This window comes from Camellia sinensis, chromosome 9, assembly GCF_055761805.1.
Source record: "Camellia sinensis isolate YWXY chromosome 9, ASM5576180v1, whole genome shotgun sequence".
NCBI lineage: Eukaryota > Viridiplantae > Streptophyta > Magnoliopsida > Ericales > Theaceae > Camellia > Camellia sinensis.
The window spans coordinates 133,725,147-133,746,637 of record NC_138969.1 but is presented as its reverse complement, the minus strand read 5'-3'; positions in this window follow the sequence as shown (position 1 = coordinate 133,746,637).

Here is a 21,491-nt window from a genome sequence, read left to right as displayed (position 1 = left end):
AGAAGCGTACCACAAGGCTGATCGGTTACGGGCTCTGCCACGATGGGAACACAGATCCCGATTTTTACTAGGGCACCCTTTTTGACCATTCGACCAAGTGCATGTTTGGAATCCATAGTGACTATTCCAAACAAGGACAGGTTGCTTACCCAATTATAGATTGTTTGAAACCGCTACGTGCATAGTGAAACCCTAGCTCCTGACAAAATAGGACAGGGAAACCTTACCCCAACATAGGGGTGTTTTGGCTCTCACTTGTTTGCTATATGCTTTTAGAGTGTGCCTCTACAGGAGTGCATGTATCAGTTTACAAGATTGGGTATCAGGCCTGCGGGCACCAGTTCAATATTTTGGGAGTCAGTTATCTGCGGGTATCAGATTCAGTTTTGGGGGCAGTGATTTGGGAACAATGATCAGTGTTTGAGAACAGCCTATTCAGCTTATCAACTGTGTGTTGTGATGCCCAACTGTGTGTTGTGTGTTTATTTACGCTGTTATGCTGTCCGTTTGTCTGGTTGTTTATTTCCTTATTACGCTTTATTTATCTTTTTTGCTAGGTAGTTTAGCACAATTGCTTCCTACCAAGCAAATATTCCCCAAGCACTCTGGACTAGAGGTCGTCGACTCCATCGATCTAAGGATCTGGTAGACGGACAACCAGTTTTCTACTCTTTACCCCCGGTTGCTAGACGGAGGTCAGTGAGGCACAGTGTATCGGTACTAAGATTGCCAGATCAGTGGTCTTTGAACAGCCAGGTTGGGATTTCCGAGTCTACTGCAGAGGCAGATACACCGGCAGTTCAGATAAATCAGGGCAGTATGTCAGGGATGGAAGACATGGTGCGTCAGCTCCAGGAGAGCATGAAAGCCATGCAGGAGGACGCTGTTCGTCAAGATGAATTTTCCAAACAGCAGGCCGTTGTCATGGCCCAACAAGCAGAGCTAATTACCCGGCTACAGCAGCAAACCGGAGCATCTGCTTCGCACCAAGCTCCTCCCCCACCAGGAGTTCCGACACCCGGGGAGGTACCAAATGTCCAAGGAGAGACGAACATTCTGACAGGGCCAGCTTCGCCCCCGATTCTACCTCAACTATCCAAGGCACCTACACCTATCAATCAACCGGACTCTCCCTTTGAGTTCGAGGTGGACCCTACAGCGTTGAAGTTGAGCAAGCTTGAAAAGTTGTTCAAGAAATCCCAAGGGGTAAAGTCCATCCCAGACATTGAGGACGGGTATACCGACGCGGCTGTGACGCTGCTAGATCGATTCAAGATGCCATAAATCGACCGCTTTCACGGTCCAGGGATCCCTGGTGCATTTTCGTTTGTTTTCGGACATACTAAGGCCAATGGGCCTCACCAGACTACAAAAGCTTTCAATTTTTGGCCGAACCCTATCGGGTGTAGCTGCCATCTGGTACGCAAAATTGGAAGACGATGTCAAGCGGAACTGGGATGAGATGGTCGAGGCTTTCATTGCACAGTACTCCTATAACACGCAAATCGATATTACAACCCGTGATCTCGAGACGACTAGACAGGAGCCTAAGGAGAATTTCTCTGAATTCGTAACCCGCTGGAGGGCCAAGGCCTCGATGATGACCCTTAGGCCAACTGACAAAAATTAAATACGGATGATTGTGTGCAATCTCCAGCCTAAGCTCATGCAAAAAATGCTCGTACTCCCCTTCCCCACCTTTTCAGATTTACATGAGATGGGGGTACAAATTGAAGATGCTATGAAACAGGGTCTGATTAACCATGACAAAGGGCAACCCGGGAGAACTTTCAACCGAAACAACAATGCAAGCACAAACAGTGCTACAACTACTAGAGCTTCGGAAGTAAGCATGGTCACCACCACCCCTCCAAGAACCCCGGCAGCTACACCATTCTCCGGTGCGTCCGGAAGTACCATACAAACAACCAAATACCAACCTCGAGGCCAAAGAACCTTCACCCCATTATATATGCCCTTGTCCAAAGCTCTGGGGTACTAATCAGGAAAGGGCACTTGAAGCCCCTGGAGCCAAGGCCGTTGCCAAATCCACTTCCTCCCTTCCATAACCCAGCCAAATACTGTGCATATCACCAACAACATGGTTAGGACACCGACCAATGTTTTAGATTGCATCACGAGATTCAGGATGTCGTTGATAACAGGGTGATTGTGCCTCCAGAAAAACCCAACATCACAACCAACCCTCTCTCACCACACAACCAAGCCCCACCTCCCAAACGCATCAACTTTATCCAGACTGGGGTCGTGTCTTACGATCCTAGCATCTATATCACTCCTTTTCACCTACCTAAGCCGGAGGTGTTCATTCCCGACAACACTGACTTGTGCATGTTGGCCATCTCCTGAACCCAACCTGAACCAATGATGGTGACTGTCGAAGACAAAATAGGGATGATTTCGGAGGAAAGTGGTACAGTGGATTCAAGGACTGAGGAACTGGGAAGCTTTGTTTAGGAGGGATACAATCCAAGTGGCTACATTGCGTCAGTAGGTCAACTTAGGCCAGATGTGGAATTGCCGGTGGGGGCAGAAATTTGTGTACTGCGGGGGGGGATGGACTTGATCAGAGGTAGGATAACTTAGCAACTCTGGAAGGGGACTTTGCTAACCTTCAGATTTTCAACGAACAAGATCCGGGGAACATGACAGTCAACTAGTTCGATTTTGAGGAGTTAGCAGAGGTTACAGGGTGGCTTGACGACCAACCAGATATTGTTGAAGAATCTCAGCTGGAAAAGGGCCCGTCAGGGGTAAGGACATCAGTTGTGGCCGGAAGGGCCGGGAATCAGAATACATCGCCGGAGAGCGCCGATGCCAAGAATTTCGCTCGGGATCTGGGCATTTTGAATATAAGAGATATTGAACAATAGACTGCATTGACGCAGCTAGAACGGGAAGGAATTGAAGACTCTGAAAGAGCCAGAAAAGCCAAGGCCCCTGTGGGGACTGAGAGTGCTGTGTGCACAAGAACAGAGGGTGTTGCGAACACATGGACAGAAGGTACCGTGAGTACAAGGACAGTGGTAACGGAGCCAGACAGGTGTCTGTTGTCTTTCGATGGAATGTGGTGAGAGGACGATGATCTATGTTTTGCCCACACGGATGAGGACTGGGGAAGCAATCAACCGGATGATACCTGGTACATTGGTGAAGTTGACCATATGACTAGGAGTGGGCGCTATTTCAAGCCCCCACACCTAGATCAGCCAGAGGCGTCCGGGAAAGACAAGGAGACAGAGAAACAAAAAGAGAAGCAACTCGAAGAAGAGGCTGTGTTGAAACAGTTGAAAAAGATACAAGCAGACATCTCCATTTGGGGACTGCTTATGGCTTCTTGAGTACATAGACAGGCTGTCCTTTCAGCCATGGACAAGGCCAAACTCTTGATAGACACCACGCCGGAGCAGGTAGTTGGATTGGTTCTTCCGGGAGGAGGTTCCCCAACGTTGACCTTTTCTGATAAAGAATTACTGCCTAAGGGCGCAGATCGCAACAAACCTCTCTACATCTCTGTGGAATGTAGGGGCAAGTGGATACTGGTGGTTCTTGTCGACACGGGATCTGCCATTAATGTGTGCCCGTTGAGGACGGCATATGCAATTGGGTTAAAGCCCGCAAACCTCGTGCCAACTGCCCAGGTGATTCGGGCGTATGATAACACAAACAGGAAGGTGATGGGGACTATCAAAATTCAAACCCAGGTTGGTCTAGGACAACACGAGATCGATTTCCATGTCTTGGACATTCCCGCAACCTTTAACCTACTTTTGGGGCGACCGTGGTTGCACCAGGTAAAGGCAGTTTCTTCCACCTTGCACTAGATGTTGAAATACCCTCACGGGAAGGAGGTAGCTAGAGTTTTTGGAAACTCATCAATCCATCCGCCGCCGGAGGTGTCTACACCAGTTTTGGAAATCAAGCACGGCACGGAGGATGTGTTCTTATCAGGGTTTACTCTGGCTGAGACTCGAGTCGTGCAAAACATCTTGGCTGTTGATGAGGGGGTGTATGTCAGCGCGCAATCAATATACCTCATGAACAAGCTTCAACACATCCCCGGGATGGGATTGGGAAAGAGTGGCCGGAAAGGCATTGCAGTATCGGCCGAAGTGCCGCACAACCCGCATACCATTGGCTTGGGTTATCTGCCCACCAAAGAGGACTGGGTGAAGAAAGGAAAGGAAATGGCTGGAAGAGCCAGGGCAAAGCGGGCAGGAAAGCCATATGAGTTAATGCACCGACCCATTCAGGGTACTTTAGACGTGCCCGCGTGGGGACCCTCGCTACAGCTCGGACTCCATTTGTGTCACGGTTCTTAATCTGAACCAAAGAGTCCAAATCCGACAAATCGTTTTGAGAAAGAGATTTTTGAAAAGAAGTGCCAAACATGGACTGCTTTGCCAAATGCAGAGTCGCCACCTAAATATTTTAAAATGGGAGAATTTAGGAAACCCTGACTCGGTGCCAAAGGCCACGTGTCCGTCATCACCAAAGTTGCCTTGGTTCGGGAACTTGGGTACGATCGGGGAAGGTCAGCTATGAGCACCCCCTCTCGCCCGATTCGAAGATCGGCCTCTACTAACCATGATATCCGTTTTTAAAAACGTTATGTGTTCTTATTCCGGTTATTAGCCTAGAATTACTATGTTATGCGCACAGCAAACAAGTATAGACCAAATCGTCTAAATTGGAACAAAACATTTCATGTTTGTTTTGAAAAATGGTTTGCTACTCGCAAGTAGCCTAAAATGCGGGTTTTGCCACCTTCGAGCGGGTTTTTAGAAAAACATGATTTTGCTACTATCTCGTGGGCTTAAAACTCACAGTTTTAATGCATTTTTCCAATTTAGGTAATTCAACCTCTATCCACAGGCATTCAAGCAGTTATATCACATAAGCAGCTAGCCTCATGGTAATCATGTTGTTATGGCAACACTCACACGCATGCGGTATGCTAAAGCATAAATGCTTACCGAGTACTCCGAGCCAAAACAAAAACTAGTTAATAATCATATGCATGATCCTAGTTCATGTTAAGATAGCTAATGCAACACATACAAGATACAACTAAGATAGGCTCGGCTTAATCTACAATGACATGTGAAATGCTACAACTAACACGTATTCACTTTGGAATTGAAATACAAATGCAGTTAGAATGATGCGCCGAGCCCGGTGCATGCAAGGCAAATGTATGAATGCACGCATGCTAAGCATAGGGTATGCTAATTTAAATATGCCCTAGTCTACCATCATAAGCGGGTAAATAAAAGGGAAGAAAGACGTGGGGTTGGAAGACATACACACACTCACACACACTTATTACACAATTGCCCTCACTCGGAGGGTCTAAATAAATATTACAGTCCGAATAATAAACACATTAATTATTATAGAATTTCTAATTAATTAACAGAATGAATGCAAAAAGAAAGGTGGCCACAGCCCCCACCTCGGGATGCGCGAATGATGCATGCTCGAACCCGTCTCGCCCGAAAAAGTCCGTACCATACCACTGCCGCCTCGATTTACACTGCCCTGCTTTTCTGAAAATTGCCAAAGTTCTGGGACAGGTCCCCTGAACACTGTGGAACACCATCGGCTGAAGGAAATGTCCACCGGCCATTGAAAATATCCATCGGCTGCTGATGAAGTAGTCGGCCATTCACCAATGACCGGTCGGCACTCCATATTGCCGGTCGGCCAAAAATCCCTGCAGAATCTGGTTTTTGACAGCAACAAGGACAGACAGTGTATGGCATGGAATTTCAAGTAAGTGTATGCATGGCTACTCTTCCAATCATGTAACGGACTCAAGGGAGTATGGCCCTTGACCCTCGGGCTATCAATCGTGCATTTGATGCATGATAGCCTAAAAATGCATGCAACACACAAATGAGGACCAAGATCCTATCATGCCAAAGTCAAGGGCCTCGGTGACCGAGGGTTGAGGTGTGTTTTGTCACTCGAAGTACAAACACCCCTCATCCTTCAAGTTTGGTTTGACACCCCAAACCAAACAATGTAATGCATGTATGCACTTGTGATTCAAGTTGTGCAACATGAGGCTAAGTAAACAAACATGCTAAATGCACAATGCTAGGCATGCAAGGTGTAATGCGATGCATTCAAACGTGTGACCTAAAACATGACATGCAACTTAGCCAATAATATGCAATCATGCAAATAAGATACCATAGGTAACATGAATCCTATGCAACATGATCATGCGATGGTGGATCCAAACCACAAAAAGGGGGGGGGGGACCTCAGCCCACCCAAAACAGTGACCAAAAATGTCCAAAAAAAGTAGACAAACACCCAATGCAAACAAGCATGCCAATAGGCCCAAGGACTAAGGCACAGAGTGGAGCACTTTGTTACCACTAACAAGGCCACTCATGGCATGAACTAAGCAACAAAAAAAAGGGTTTTTAACATGTGAAATGAGTCCCTGCGGCCCCATGATATGGCAGCCCAAATGCTTAAGCATGATAGCATACACAATGACCACCCTTTAAGGTGCAAAACTACAACGCTTCAAGGCAATGAATGAGACGCAAATGATAATGTAAGATCACATTATATGGACTGAAACATGATATTAAATGATGCCGAATGATGATAACAAGCTTATGCTAAGCATGTTGGTGACCCATACAACCAAGGCTTACAAGCCAAAATGCAAAGCAACTATATCAAGCATGCCAAACATGACAAAATCAGTGGCCAACAGACTTTAAGCATGACAAAACATGGCCAAATACTTCACAAGGTTAAGTCAAAACAAGAGGATATGCTAGGCTAAACACATAGCACACTTCTAGGCAAGATGGAGAATTATAAAGCAAGTATAAAATGCATGCTAAGGGCCAACAAACCACCATTGGACAGAGATATAATATGACCCAAAACACCCAAAAAACTTCTGAAATGGGACCAAAAATAATCAAGCATGCATGTTGCCCTTTTAAGCCAAAACAAAGGTAAAAGAAGGACAAAGGGAAGAGGGGTGTCCCTCCCCTACACAAGACTTCAAAATCACTCCATCACCACTGAAAATCCACTGGATTTCAGTGGTGAGAAGACCAACACAACAAAGTAAACAAAGCTTAAAGAAAAGGGCACCAAAATAGGCCAAAAGAGGCCTAAGGGGAGGAGTTCGACCCCCAATGCCAAAACACCCTTAATGAAAGATGTTAAGCACAAAAATACAACAATTTTTCATGTTAAACACAAAGCCTAAATCAGCATGTAAGACAGGTAGAAAACTAGTGCAAGATTGGGAAAACTAAAGCAAGTGTCTCACCCTTGAAGAAGCCTTGAAGAACAGATGATCCAGCCACTCTCTACTGATCAAAATCAGTCCAAAACCTCAATAAACAACCCTCAATGCCTCTCAATCTCAGAGCAAGGTGTAATGGTGTGTGTTTTAGTGCAAAAGTAAGGTCAAAATGCACTTTTAGGCTTCCAAACACACCCTAAGGATGAGAGAGAGGGAGATATAGAGAGAGAGGATAATAATATCAGATATATAGATATAAAAGCTCTGGTTTTTTTGGTTCAAAGGCTCTAACCCCTACAAAGGAAGAAGAGGAGTGCTTATATAAGCAAAGGGCCAAGACTTAAGCTTCTCAAGGAAGCTAAATGAAAGGGGCAAACGGTGCAAAGGAGTCTTGGCTTCTTGGAGAAACTAATACAGTTGGCCAAGCTTCCCCAAGAAGCTTGGCCAAATGGTTCAAGCTTCTAGAAGGAAAGGGGGTTCAAAGGCTCACACCAGCCAAAAACTGCACGGGGAGGAGTGATGGTGCATTCCAGCTGGCACAGCTGGCATGCACCATGCCTCAAGGGTGCAAAGGAGTCACACCGGCCAGCAAAAGAGGTCGTCGGCATAATAAAGTGCCGGCCGGCCAAATATAGTACCGGCCGGCCATTGATTTTAAGAAATCATGGCCGGTGGGACCCATAAACAGCTGGTGATGCTAGGGGAAGGCCGGTGGAATGTCGGGATGGCCAACAAGCCATTCCCCTCCCTTCAAGGCAAAAACACAAGTGTTTGGTGCCAAAACCAAACACAGAACAGTCGAGTCGAGAGATCCTGTGGCGAGGCGCGCAGCCAAGACTTTCGGGAACTCAAGACGAAACACAAACAAACAGGATCACCGAATGTTCCAACAGTGACGTCCAAGTCTTGAGGACGGTCAAAAAAATGGGCTGTCTACAGGTACCCTAAACGGACGCTTCGTCCAGGAGAGGGAGGATTTTCCATTCTACGGCTTCCCAGAGCCATGGTTGAATGAGAAGAGGAAGCGCATGCCAAGTTTTGAGATCTTCTTCGACCTGCAGTTATCCGGCGATGATGTTGCCGAGGAGCAGACAGACCCATCAGCTGAGGTTGAGCAGTGTAAAAATGTGGATTCAGAGAGCGCTGAAATTGAAATGGGGTTAGCACTGGCTTGTCTACTTTTAGATCCTCCGATTGTACAGAAGTGCTTGGGGGATAACTTCTCGGTGTCCATGATTGGGAATGAAATGGCTACGGGCCTACCATCAAACATTTTGGATGCATCCATCGCATCCTCTCTCATCTGGCAGTACGAGGAGGGATTTTTGTCAAGCAGCACCGGGTCAGGTAGTGAGCCTGAATCTGATTCCACCGAATCTGTTGAGTCAGAATCAGGTTCCAGCTCGTCTAAGTCTAAGTCCAGTACTCCTGGGGGTGATAACCCGGATGCCACAGTCTTGTCTAGGTCGTCTTTTTCTTTCTCTTTTGAGTCTATTGTAACAGAAGAATCGGACGATTTGGAAATGCTTAATGAGAATGGAATGGATGTGGTTTTTGAGTACTTTTCTGTGCCCATGATTTATTGTATTAATCAGGACTTTCAAAATTTTGATGAAAATGACGAGGAAGAAATTCCTCCGGTTTTGCAACGCTTAATTGATCAAGAGCAGGAAAGATTTGTTAAACCTTTAGTTAATGAAATCACTATAGTTAATGTTGGTACTGAGGAGGACCCGCGGCTGGTCTAGATCGGGTCCACGTTGTCATCGGAGGAACGCGAGCACTTAGTCTCTTTATTAAAAGATTTCAAAGATGTTTTCGCGTGGTCCTACGAAGACATGCCTGGAATCGATCCTGAGATTGTGCAGCATCGGATCCCTCTTGACCAAGAGGCCCGACCCATTAAACAGAAACTCAGAAGGATCCGCTCGGACTGGGCCCTCAAGATTAAAGAAGAGGTCACCAAGCAAATTGACGCAGGGTTCCTGTTAGTATCCGAATACCCAACTTGGTTGGCCAACATTGTTCCGGTGCCGAAGAAGAATGGTAGGATCCGAGTATGTGTGGATTTCAGGGATTTGAACAGAGCCAGTTCGAAGGACGACTTTTCCTTGCCGCATATGGATGAGTTAGTGGACTTCACAGCGGGGCATTGTAGACATCCCTGAACGCCCCGGGAGGGAAATCCCGTTTTGTTCATATTGGCTCACTACAGTTCAAGACTCGATGTCATGATCCTGTATCTAATCTCGCAGAGTGCAATGCAAGACCGATGAATCATCAAAGAGTCCAAATCTGGCAAATTGTTTTTGAAAACATATTTTTTTGAAAGAAGTGCCAAACATGGATTGCTTTGCCAGATACAGTGTCGCCACCTAAATATTTTATTTTGGAAAATTTAGGAAACCCTGACTCGTTTGCCTAAGGCCATGTGTCCGTCATCACCAAAGTTGTCTCGGCTCGGGAACTTGGGTACGATTAGGGAAGGTCACTTCGTGAGCATCCCCACGCGCCCGATCAAAGATCGGCCTCTACTAACCATGATATCGAGTTTTGAAAACATTATGTGCACTTATTCAAGTTATTAGCCTAGAATTACTATGTGATGCATACAGCAAAATAAGAATAAACTGGATTACCTAAGTTGGAACGAAGCATCGCATATCCGTTTGTTTCGAAAATAGATTGAAGTTTGCTACTCGCAAGTAGGCTAAAACACGAGTTTCGACGAATTATTCCAACTCAAGCAACCCAACCTTCACCCACAGGCATTCAGGCAGTTGTATCACATAAGCAGTTAGCCTCATGGTAAGCATGCTATCATGGCAGTCACTCACACACATGCAAGGATGCTAAAGCATAAACACTTACTGAGTACTCCGAGCCAAAGAAAGAAGCTAATTAGAAATCATGCATGAATCCTAACTATGCTGAAATGCCTAATGCAACACATGCAAAAATGCAACTAAGATAGGCTCGGCTACTCTAAGATAGCATATGAAATGCAACAATCGATACACGCATTCAACTTGGAATTGAAATACGATGTAGTTAGTATGATGCACCGAGCCCGGTGTATGCAAAATAGATGAATGAATGCAAACATGCTATCATAAGTATGCTAATTGAAACATGCCCTAAAATAACCATCATAAGCTGGTAAATAAAAGGGAGAAAGACGTGGCGTTGGAAGGCATACATCACACACACGCACACTTATTACAATTGTGCCCTCGCTCGGAGGGTCCGAATAAATAATACAGTCCGAATAAATAATTAACTACTCTAGCTAATTAAATATTACAAAACCCTAATTAATTAACAAATTAACTAGGAAAGCGAATAAACTAGCATGCAGGCTATAAAATGGACTGCCTCAGCTCTTGTTTCAAATGACGAAAGATGCATGCATGCTCGCGTCACCTCGCCGGGAAATCCATCACGATGCCTCGTCTCGCCTTTGTGTGCAATTTATTTCAGAAACTTGCACGAAGCTCCAAGAGGCTGAAACTCCACTCTAGGAAATTGTGGGAGGGCTGCCGACCAGCCAATGACATGGGAGCCATTGCCGACCACCCTTTGTGGTGGAGACCAAAAAAGGTGGTCAGCCTGCCAGAAAACCTGGTCAGCTGACCACTTTCTATCCTTGGATTCTGGTTTTCTACAACACAAAGCAATAGGGAGGCATGGCAAGGTATTTTCAACAAATGTCTGCTCGACCACTCTCCCCGTCATATCATAGGCTCTAGGGAGTGTAACCCTCGATCCTCGGACCACCAATCACGCATCTCGATGCATGATGGCCGAGGAGTCGAATTGCACGACTTGATGTGACATGAATGCACAAATAAGCATCTAAAGCCAACAACTCTATCATGGATAGTCAAGAGTGTCGGCGACCGGAAATTGAGACACGTTTCGTCACTTTTAGTACGAAACACCCCTCGTTTCTCGTGTTTGGACTAACCCAACGCCAAACACAATGCAATGAGATGGCATACACAATGCGACTAACATGCAACCCTAAATGCAATGCTACCTAATCATGCTGGCATGCGAAGGATGATATGCACACATGCAACCTAGCATACACAATGCTATGGACTAAAATGGCATACACAATGCACATGAGCTATATGGCATACATAATGCACAAATACGAAGATGGACATACACAAAGGCATAATCAAAGCATACACAATGCGATGGTCAAACATGCAACAACATGAACCAAATGGCATACACAATGCAAGATGGACTTGAACCAATATGAGTGGACCTCGGCCACACTCAAATCAGTGGCCATATGATGAAAATGAGACAACCGAAATACATGCAAACATGCACGGATGCAAAGGACCGATCCTAAGGCACAACATGAAACTCTAACAAAGCATGGCAAAGGATGAAATATGGCATAGAATGACACATGATCCAGCTCTGAAATATGATACACAATGGTCCCGAATCATGCAGACACTTCACACGATGCATGCTAAATGGCCCGAATACCAAAACTAGTGAAGTGCGTTACACTAGAGGTACACAAAGCAATGCACAAATGGAAAAACCAACCCCAAACAGACCCTTGGCAGGTCCAAGACACTGGGAAATTGGTCTAAAATGATGGCTCAGAATGCATTCAAATGAAGCCCATGCAATGGTTGGTAAATGAGACATACAAGCTCGACTATCTAATGCACTTAAAGAGTGGAAATCATGGGAATATGGCATGCATATAAGCTCTGAAATGTGATGTGCAATGGCCCTAAAACATGAAAACACCTCAGTATATGCATGCGATGGACCTCAAAACTCAAAGTTAAGCATGGATATTGAACTACAGGCAAGCAAAACAAACATCATTCAACAATGAGACCCAAAAACATAGCTAAGGTAGTCCAAAACATACACAAAATCAGTTTAAGGCATGGCCAAAATATGCTAGGAAAGGCCGCCAAAACATCATGCAAAACAAGCTAGTGAACCATGATTTGCACTACACCTATATGAAGCACATGAGAGGTCTCCAAACCAACCAAAAACAGAAGTATGCCATGCCAAAATATGACCAAAAACCCACTGAAACTCAGTCAATGCATGCAAGAATGATATATCCCTTTGAAAGGCCAATAAGAGGGTTATTCTACACATGTATAATGGACATACAAAATGGAAAAATCACCTCTGGACAGAGGTTATGAGGGCCCTAAAACTCACTGAAAATGGCCTGAAATGAGGCTAGGAAGCATGCAAATGAAGGCTCCTTTGAAAGGCCATGAAGAGGATTACTCTACACATGCAAGATAGACACCTAACATGGCAAAAACAACTCTGGAAAAAGTTCATGCAGGTCATAAAACTCACAAATAATGGCCTGAAACATGCTCAAGAAGTGCACGAATATGGGCTCCTTTGTAAGGCCAATAATGCTAAAAGACAAGACAAGAGGTGAGAGGGTCACCCCTCTCTGATTTTGATGCTCAAAAACACATAATAACCACTAAAAATCTGTTGGATTTCAGTGGTCAAAAGGGCCAACAAAGCTCAACACAAAGGCCCTAATGCATAGCTCAAAACAAAGGGAAATGAAGCATGCAAGGGGGTAGATGACCCCCAACAGAAAAAAAGGTTTGAAGAAAACATGTTTAGAAGCTCAAAATAAGACTTTTTTCGGTTTATGACAAAGCCAAAATATGCTTGCAAACTAGGCTAAGAGATAAAGCAAAATGAAGACAAAAAGAGGGAAAGAAGTGTGACCCTTGTAGAGAAGAGAGCTAGCAGCTTCTGGACCAATGTATCAAACCTTCAACCTTTGAGAAACAGCTCCAAGGTGCTTAGAGTGATGGTGGAGGTGTTAGGATAGGAGGTGGTGTGTGTTGGTGCAAGAACAATGGAGTTTTGAAGGCCAAATGGGAGAGATACAAAGGAAGAGTGTATGGTTTTTGCTCCAGCAATTTCAGAACCCTTGCAGGTGGAGAGGAGGGTCTCTCTTATAGAAGAAGAGGCCCAAGGCTTCTCTTAGAAGCTTGGAGCAAAGGGGCCAAGCTTCTTAAGAAAGTTAAACCAAAAAGGGTCAAGCTTGTTGAGGAAGCTAGACCAAAGGGGTCAAGCTTCCTCAAGAAGCTAAGAAGAGGTCAAGCTTCTCTAAGAAGCTTAGAGCAAAGGGTCCAACTTCTTTAAGAAGTCAAAACAAGAGGGTCAATCCTCCATACACGTGTATGAAGGATGGAGCAAATGCCTCCCAGTTGGCACAGCTGGATAGCACTCAGTGAGACAAAAAATGAGAAAGCTGGCCGACCAGTTCAGGTAGTCAGCCGACCCTTGCCCTGGTCGGCCGACCAGGTTCAAAAGGGTCAATCATCAAAAGCTGGTCGGCAACCCTGATTGGTGGTCTCCCAGGTGAAAGCAACTCAGTGGTGGTATGGGAGACTAGAAAATGTGGCTCAAAAGTGAGGGAGACCAGCTCTCTAACAAGAAAACCGAGCGGAGAAAAGAAAGGTAGTCTCCAAGAAGAAAAGGTGGTCTCCCACCCTTGTACCACCTTCCTAACAACGAAAATAGGGTCCATGCCAAAAATGAACCCACACCAATGCAAAACGAGGGTTCGGGGGTCAAAACGCGCAGCCGGGTACCCCGAAAACTGACTATCAAGCACCGGAAGTGGCGTGCGACCACGAAGGTGGTCTCCCGGGCCACAGTGTCCCTCTAGGGAGAGGAAACAAGGTGTGTGCCAAAAACCGGAGCAAACGGAGAAAGTTAAGTGGTCCCGAACCAAGGCGCACAGCTGACGACTCTGAAAATCAGAAACTGGTCTCCAAACGGGAACAATGGCTTACGACCACGAAACTGCTCCCTCCCTTCAGGAAGAGAAAACAGAACCTAGTTCGCAAATCGAGGCGAAGCACAAAAGAGTCCCAAAGTCCGGAGGCAAGGCTCTCAGTCGAGACTTTGTAACCTCAGAACGAGCACAATATGCACCATCACCGAGCGCTCAGTCGATGACGTCTGAGTCTTAAGAATGGTCAAAAATGGGGTGTCTATAGTTGCCCCTCTTTGACAAAACTCGAAAGTCATAAGTGACGGGAGTAAATGTCAAAGCCCAGAGATGACCCATTTTTGACAAGGCCGAAGACTTAGACAAACAGGTGAGATAAACAAAGATGTGCCCGCAGGCAGGGGGCAAAATGCAAAATGATATGCAAGAAGATTTTGACAATTGGACTTATACGCTACGCGATGCCGATTTGAAACTTGGACTTATAGGCTACGCGAAGCCGGTTTAATAATTGGACTTATACGCTTTCGCGAAGCCGGTTTGGAAATTGGACTTATACGCTATGCGAAGCTGGTTTGGAAATTCAGAATTTATGGAATGCAATGTAATGAAACAATGCAAATGATATGCAATGCATTTGAGATGATCAAACCACAAGTAGTATAAAACCACACGAATATCATAAAGATGATGGAGATGCAAAATCCGCCTACCATAGAAAAGGTGCTGACACCCTCAAACCACAATCCCATCAGTGGAATAGGCTCGTACACATGCAGAACTATGTGTGTGTAGATGGAACACAAGATACAGGTAATTGGGTGGCGTGATATAAGTGAGGAATGATCTGCTGAGGAAAGATCATGATCCTAAATGCTGGATGCAACACACTACACTACAATGCAATGAATGCAATGGATAAGGCGCGCGGCCAAACCGTATCTTGCCTAGGAAAGGCATGGACACAAACAAACCACATCTAACACGAAAATGGTGTCGTCACCCTCAAACCACAATCCCATTAGTGGAATAGGTGCGTACACAAAATCTCATAACCATGCTTCGACATGTAAAGTATGGGCACATACTAGACCAAGCTCAACATGGAAAGGCGCAAGCCATAGATGGATAATGCAGTAAATGCATGCAAACTATAATGCAATGTATTCTATATGCAATGCAATGGACATACTAGACGATGTAGTAGTTAGGAAGCGAAGGTACCTTACAGGGGCATTTGGCAATGACCTACCTCAGCAATGTCCTACCTCATGCTGATGTGGGAATCTTCCCCTTCTTCTTAGTTGAACCGCAGGTACTACTTTTCTCCCTGACTATGGTCTCAGCTTTCCCTATTCTCCAACAGGGTGACAAACTAGGTTGATTCGGTATCCAGAATTGAGGCACATACACATGCTATCTCAATCTATGGGGCTGCCATACAGATTTCACGCCGAGGATAGACCCCTGGGTATTTAAACCAGACTTTAGTCTCGAAAATCCCGAACCTTTGTGTTCTAGGTATGAGCCATTCGAACTCTAGTTTCTACCGTCTTAGTTGGTCTCCTTGGAACTCACCGCAAACACAGACAGGTGGCTATACCAGACCACCGGAAGTCATTCAGGCACGACAAACACCAAAGGAATTGCACCTTTAGAGGATTTAAGGTCTCCTAGACCAGAGGGTGCACAAGACAGTGCGAATAAAGATGCAGGATTTAAGGTCTCCCGGACCAGAGAGTGCACAAGACAGTGCGAGCTAAAGGTGTACAAAACAATGTGAGTAGGGTGAATGCACAAAATAGTGCGATACAGGTATGGTGCGCAAGATAGTGCGATGCAATGCATGCAAAATGCAATGGTGAATGCAAAGGGGAAAATACTCCAACCATGCTGGAATCATGAGAGGAGGAAAAATAATCAATCAGGCGTGCATACGACGCAACCTAAGTCAAATTCCAAACATACTAAAATCGTGTGAGGAAAATGGACACTCAAACCACGCTGAAAACATGAAAGGAAGTCCAACAATCCACCCAGCGCGTCTACAACGCAACCTAGGATAAAACACGCCCAGGCCCGCGCACACGCGTCCTAAGATAAACTCCAAACCCGCTGAAATCGTGTAAGGAACGGGACACTCAAACCACGCTGAAATCGTGAGGGAAGGTCCAACAATCTACCCAGCGCATCTACAATGCAACCTGGGATAAATTCCAAACACGCTGAAATCGCGTAAGGAACGGGACACTCAAACCACGCTGAAATCGTGAGAAGAGGTCCAACAATCCACCCAGCACGTCAACAACACAACCTGGGATAAATTCCAAACACACTGAAATCGCATAAGGAACGAGACACTCAAACCACGCTGAAATCGTGAGAGGAGGTCCAACAATCCGCCCAGCGCATCTACAATGCAACCTAGGATAAATTCCAAACACGCTGAAATCGCGTAAGGAACAGGACACTCAAACCACGCTGAAATCGTGAGAGGAGGTCCAACAATCCGCCCAGCGTGTCCACAACGCAACTTGGGATAAATTCCAAACACACTGAAATCGCATAAGGAACAGGACACTCAAACCACGATGAAATCGTGAGAGGAGGTCCAACAACAACCCACCCAGGTGTGTACCAGACACAACCTGAGATAAAACTTGCCCAGGCCCGCGCACACGCGTCCTGAGATAAATTCAAAACACGCCGAAATCGCATAAGGAACGGGACACTCAAATCACGCTGAAATTGTGAGAGGAGGTCCAACAATCCACCCAGCACGTCTACAACGCAACCTGGGATAAATTCCAAACACGCTGAAATCGCATAAGGAACAGGACACTCAAACCACGCTGAAATCGTGAGAGGAGGTTCGAAAACAAACCGCCCAGGTGTGTACACAACGCAACCTGAGATAAATTCCAAACACGCTAAAATCGCGTAAGGAACGGGACACTCAAACCACGTTGAAATCATGAGAAGAGGTCCGAAATAAAGTATCAGGTGCATGCTCGACGCAACCTGAGAAAGTCCTGGAGGAAAACAATCCTAAGCGCAGCTCGGCATAAGAGGATAAATGGTACAAGATAACACAAGATGCAAATAAACGCAGTAAGGAATGCAATAAACAGACAAAATGGCACTTTAGAAAGCACCTTATGGAGTGAGTGGTGCTAAACTGCTTTACTCTGACGGGGATCTTCCCTCCATTGTGTTCTTCGAACACTTACCTTCCACTTACAGTATAAAGGTCCTGAAATGCTGACAAGGGGTAGCTTCTGTATGCAGAAACCACGAATGTCATTTTCCTTCCTGATCATATGCACAACTTTCCCTTATTGCAAACAATAGCCAAGATAACTTTGACGGGGAATGGTACTCAAGGAGAGCACTTCTGATCGCCATTCTGGCCTGAAACAGTGAAACAGTCAACACAGTATTCTATTCACTTTGAACACACAGCTCGGATCAGCACACTGCTCATTCTGAACACGCAGCTCATAACACAGTATTCGGTTTATTCGGCACACAACTCACAACACAACACTTTGTTTGTTTGGCACGCGGCTCAAAACACAATATTCCGTTCATTCAGCACGCAGCTCGAAACACAACACCCTGTTTATCTGGGCACACAGCTCTTTTGGGCACACAACTCATCTTGGGGGCGCACAACTCATTTTTCGGGCACACGGATCATTTCGGGCACACGGCTCATCTTGGGGGCACACAGCTCATTTTTCGGGCACGCGGCTCATTTCGGGCACACAGCTCATTTTGGGGGCACACAGCTCATTTTGGGGGCACAAAGCCCATTTTTCGGGCACACAGCTCATTTCGGTTACACAGCTCATCTTTCGGGCACACGGCTCATCTTTCGGGCACACGGCTCATTTCGGGCACACAGCTCATTTCTCGAGCACACAGCTCATCTTGGAGGCACAGTTCATTCTGAACACACAGTTCCTTTCGGGCACACAGCTCATTTTTCGAGCACAGAGCTCATTTCGGGCACACGGCTCATTTTTCTAGCACACAGCTCATTTCGGGCACAGCTCATCTTTGGGGCGCACAGCTCATTTTTCGGGCACACGACTCATTTGGGGCACACAGCTCATCTTAGGGCACACAACACATTTTTCGAGCACACAGCTCATTTCGGGGACACAGCTCATTTTCCGAGCACACAGCTCATTTTGGGCACACAGCTCATCTTAGGGGCGCACAGCTCATTTTTCGGGCACACAGCACATTTTTTGAGCACACAGCTCATTTCGGGCACACAGCTCATCTTTCGGGCACACGGCTCATTTCGGGCACACAACTCATTTCTCGAGCACACAGCTCATTTTGGACACACAGCTCATCTTGGGAGTGCAGTTCATTCTGAACACACAGTTTCTTTCGAGCACACAGCTCATTTTTCGAGCACACAGCTCATTTCGGGCACACAACTCATTTTTCGAGCACACAGCTCATTTCGGGCATACAGCTCTTCCTGGGGGCGCACAACTCATTTTTCGGGCACACTGCTCATTTCAGGGCACACAGCACATTTTTCGAGCACACAACTCATTTTTCGAGCACACAGCTCATTTTGGGCACACAGCTCATTTTTCGAGCACACAACTCGTTTTGGGCACACAGCTCATCTTTCGGGACACACAGCACATTTTTTGAGCGCACAACTCATTTCAGGCACAGTGCTCATTTTTCGACCACACAGCTCATTTCGGGCACACAGCTCAGCTTGGGAGTGCACAGCTCATTTTTTGAGCACACGGCTCATTTCGGGCACACAGCTCATTTCAGGGCACACAACATATTTTTCGAGCACACAGCTCATTTCGGGCACACAGCTCATCTTTCGGGCACACGGCTCATTTTGGGCACACAGCTCATTTACTTCATTTTGAACACGCAACTCACACATTTCAATTCTGAACACGGAGCTCAGTGTTTTTATTTGCACGCAGCTCATAACACAACACTGCTCGATCTGAACACACGGCTCATAACACAGTATTTTTTTAATTTTGAACACACAGCTCATTCTGAACATACAGCATGCGATGACGGAACTTGCAGAAGTTGAAACAAACTCAGATGCCTGACATTTTCCCTTTTTTTTTCTTTTGCTTCAAAGTCTGGAACCTATATAGCTTCAGATAGGTCCTGGTTCTACTGTTCCCATATGACCTGGGTTGAACCCTGTGGTTTTTGAAAGAACAAAATCTTGTTTTGCACAAATGTGGAGAACGGCACAGCACTCTGAGCACAAAACGATATATATATATATTTTTAATTGTAATGAGAAAAGGGTTCTCAACCGGGTATTGAGCCAACGACTGAACACAGTGCACCACGACTCAATAAAGGAAAAGAAAAGGGCAAACAACCTAAACACGTCGAGACACACTCGAAACAACTCAAAAACGAGAGTCGAGACAAACAAAACAAAAGACACAACACTCAGACGTGTTACAATGGCGAGACACCTCTAAGTGCACGAGGAGCCAGTTTCTTCAGGTATTATTCCCCACCCTTTCTTATTTGTGATTCTCATATCATCTCGGCCCTCAAGCTCAGTTTTTCTCTCAAAACCTTTTCCTTGCTTTTCCTCTCAGCGTACATCTCTCTATTCCTTAATCTCTCATTTTTTATCCCTCCCCTGGGTGGTTGATGGATAAACAGGAAGTTGTGGGCTCTTTCCCAACATTATCAGCTCGCGGCTACTTCTTCCGGTGACATCTAGTCAATGCCCTAGATGAGGGAGTGGAATGCATTGATTCATTCCAGTTCGTGCTTCGCACTTGGCTCGATACCTCACTGCTTAGAGGATATGAGAGCTTTCTGCCCTTTTGCGGTTAGCTTCCGTTGTGCCCTTCTTGGCAGATGTGGTGCCCTTTCTAGCAAGTATGTTGACAATGGGGAAAAGATAGAACACCTGACTTAACTGTTCCCCTAGTTCATTATTTTGACCATTTTTTTGGTTTTGGTTTTCTACTAAAACAAATTTTGACCAATATGAGAGTTAGATTAACACACTTGTTCAATTTTCTGACTTCAAATCATGCAAGTTAGGTTATAAGCACTGAAAATTTTCTTTTTGGGTCCAAGAAATGCTTCAGTTTTGAAAAAGTGGAATAATTTTCGAAAGAATTAGTCAACCTCAGTAAAAATTCTCAAAACTATTTTTGCAAACGGCCACTGCTCAACGAGCACGGAACCTACTCTCGAGATGCGCAACCTCAGATCCGAAGGAGAATTGCCCCTTGTCTGAATGGCACTGTATGGCAACGGAAAGTTGTCCCTTGTTTGAATGGCACCGCAGTGTGCTGTATGGCAACGGAAAGTTGCCTCTTGTTTGAATAGCACCGCAGCGTGCTGTATGGCAACGTGCCCCTTGTTTGAATAGCACCGTAGCACACTGTAACCAGTTTTCAAGGTGACGATCACAACCAAACTCTCGGATACAGAGCAGTCAAAGATGACCAGAACCATCACATGGACATAGTTGAATTTGAAGTGTTTTACGGTTGGACTTCAAAACGAAGTTTTCTACATATCCCAAACATGGGAATCAAGCCTTACGCAGTTCGGGGTTAAGATACACTTGGGTATTAACCTCTCCTTTTGCGCTCTAACTTTTGCCAAGGCTGCCCTTCCGGGTTTTCAACCTTGCAAGCTTTGTTTTTCTTTTCTTTTCATTTCTTTTCTTGTTTTTTTTCTTTTTCATCTTTTCCTTTCATTTTCTTCATTTTTCTTCTTTTTCTTCTTTTTTTTCTTTTTTTTTTCTCTTTTTCTCTTTTTTTCTTTTTCTTCTCTTTTTTTCTTTTTCTTCTCTTTTTTTCTTACTCTAACTTTTGCCTGGGTCGCCCTTCTGGGTTTTCGGCCCAGCAAGCCTCTCAAGGGTAAAAGTGTAGTTTTGTCCATGTCAAATGGTTTTGAGATCCTGAAGTCATTTGAATCCAGGAGAATGGCTGTTGTTCGCTGACGATGTAGGAGTCCATCGAATGGGGGGCTGAAATTGCCTCTCGTGTTGTGGATAGGAACTCAGTTATCCTTCAGCAATGTTTTCTTCTTTCCTTCCTTCTGGGATTTGGCATGCTTGCCAATTTTTGTTGATTTGTGGAATGATCCATCTTCGGCTTTTTGAGCACAATCTGGCATCTTTTGCCCCCAGTTCGAGGGGTGCTTCTGATCTAGCTTTGCAAGCTTCTTTTGACGACATCTGATCTTCTTGATCTGACTTCCCTGCCCCTAGTTCGAGGGTTGCTTCTGATCCGGCCACACAGGCCTTACATGGTGGTTGACCATTGAACATTCTGAATATAAGCTCAAGGGTTGAAAGGAAGGGGTCGAGTCTCGAGGTTGAAAGCGATCCTAGGCTGCACAATCTCA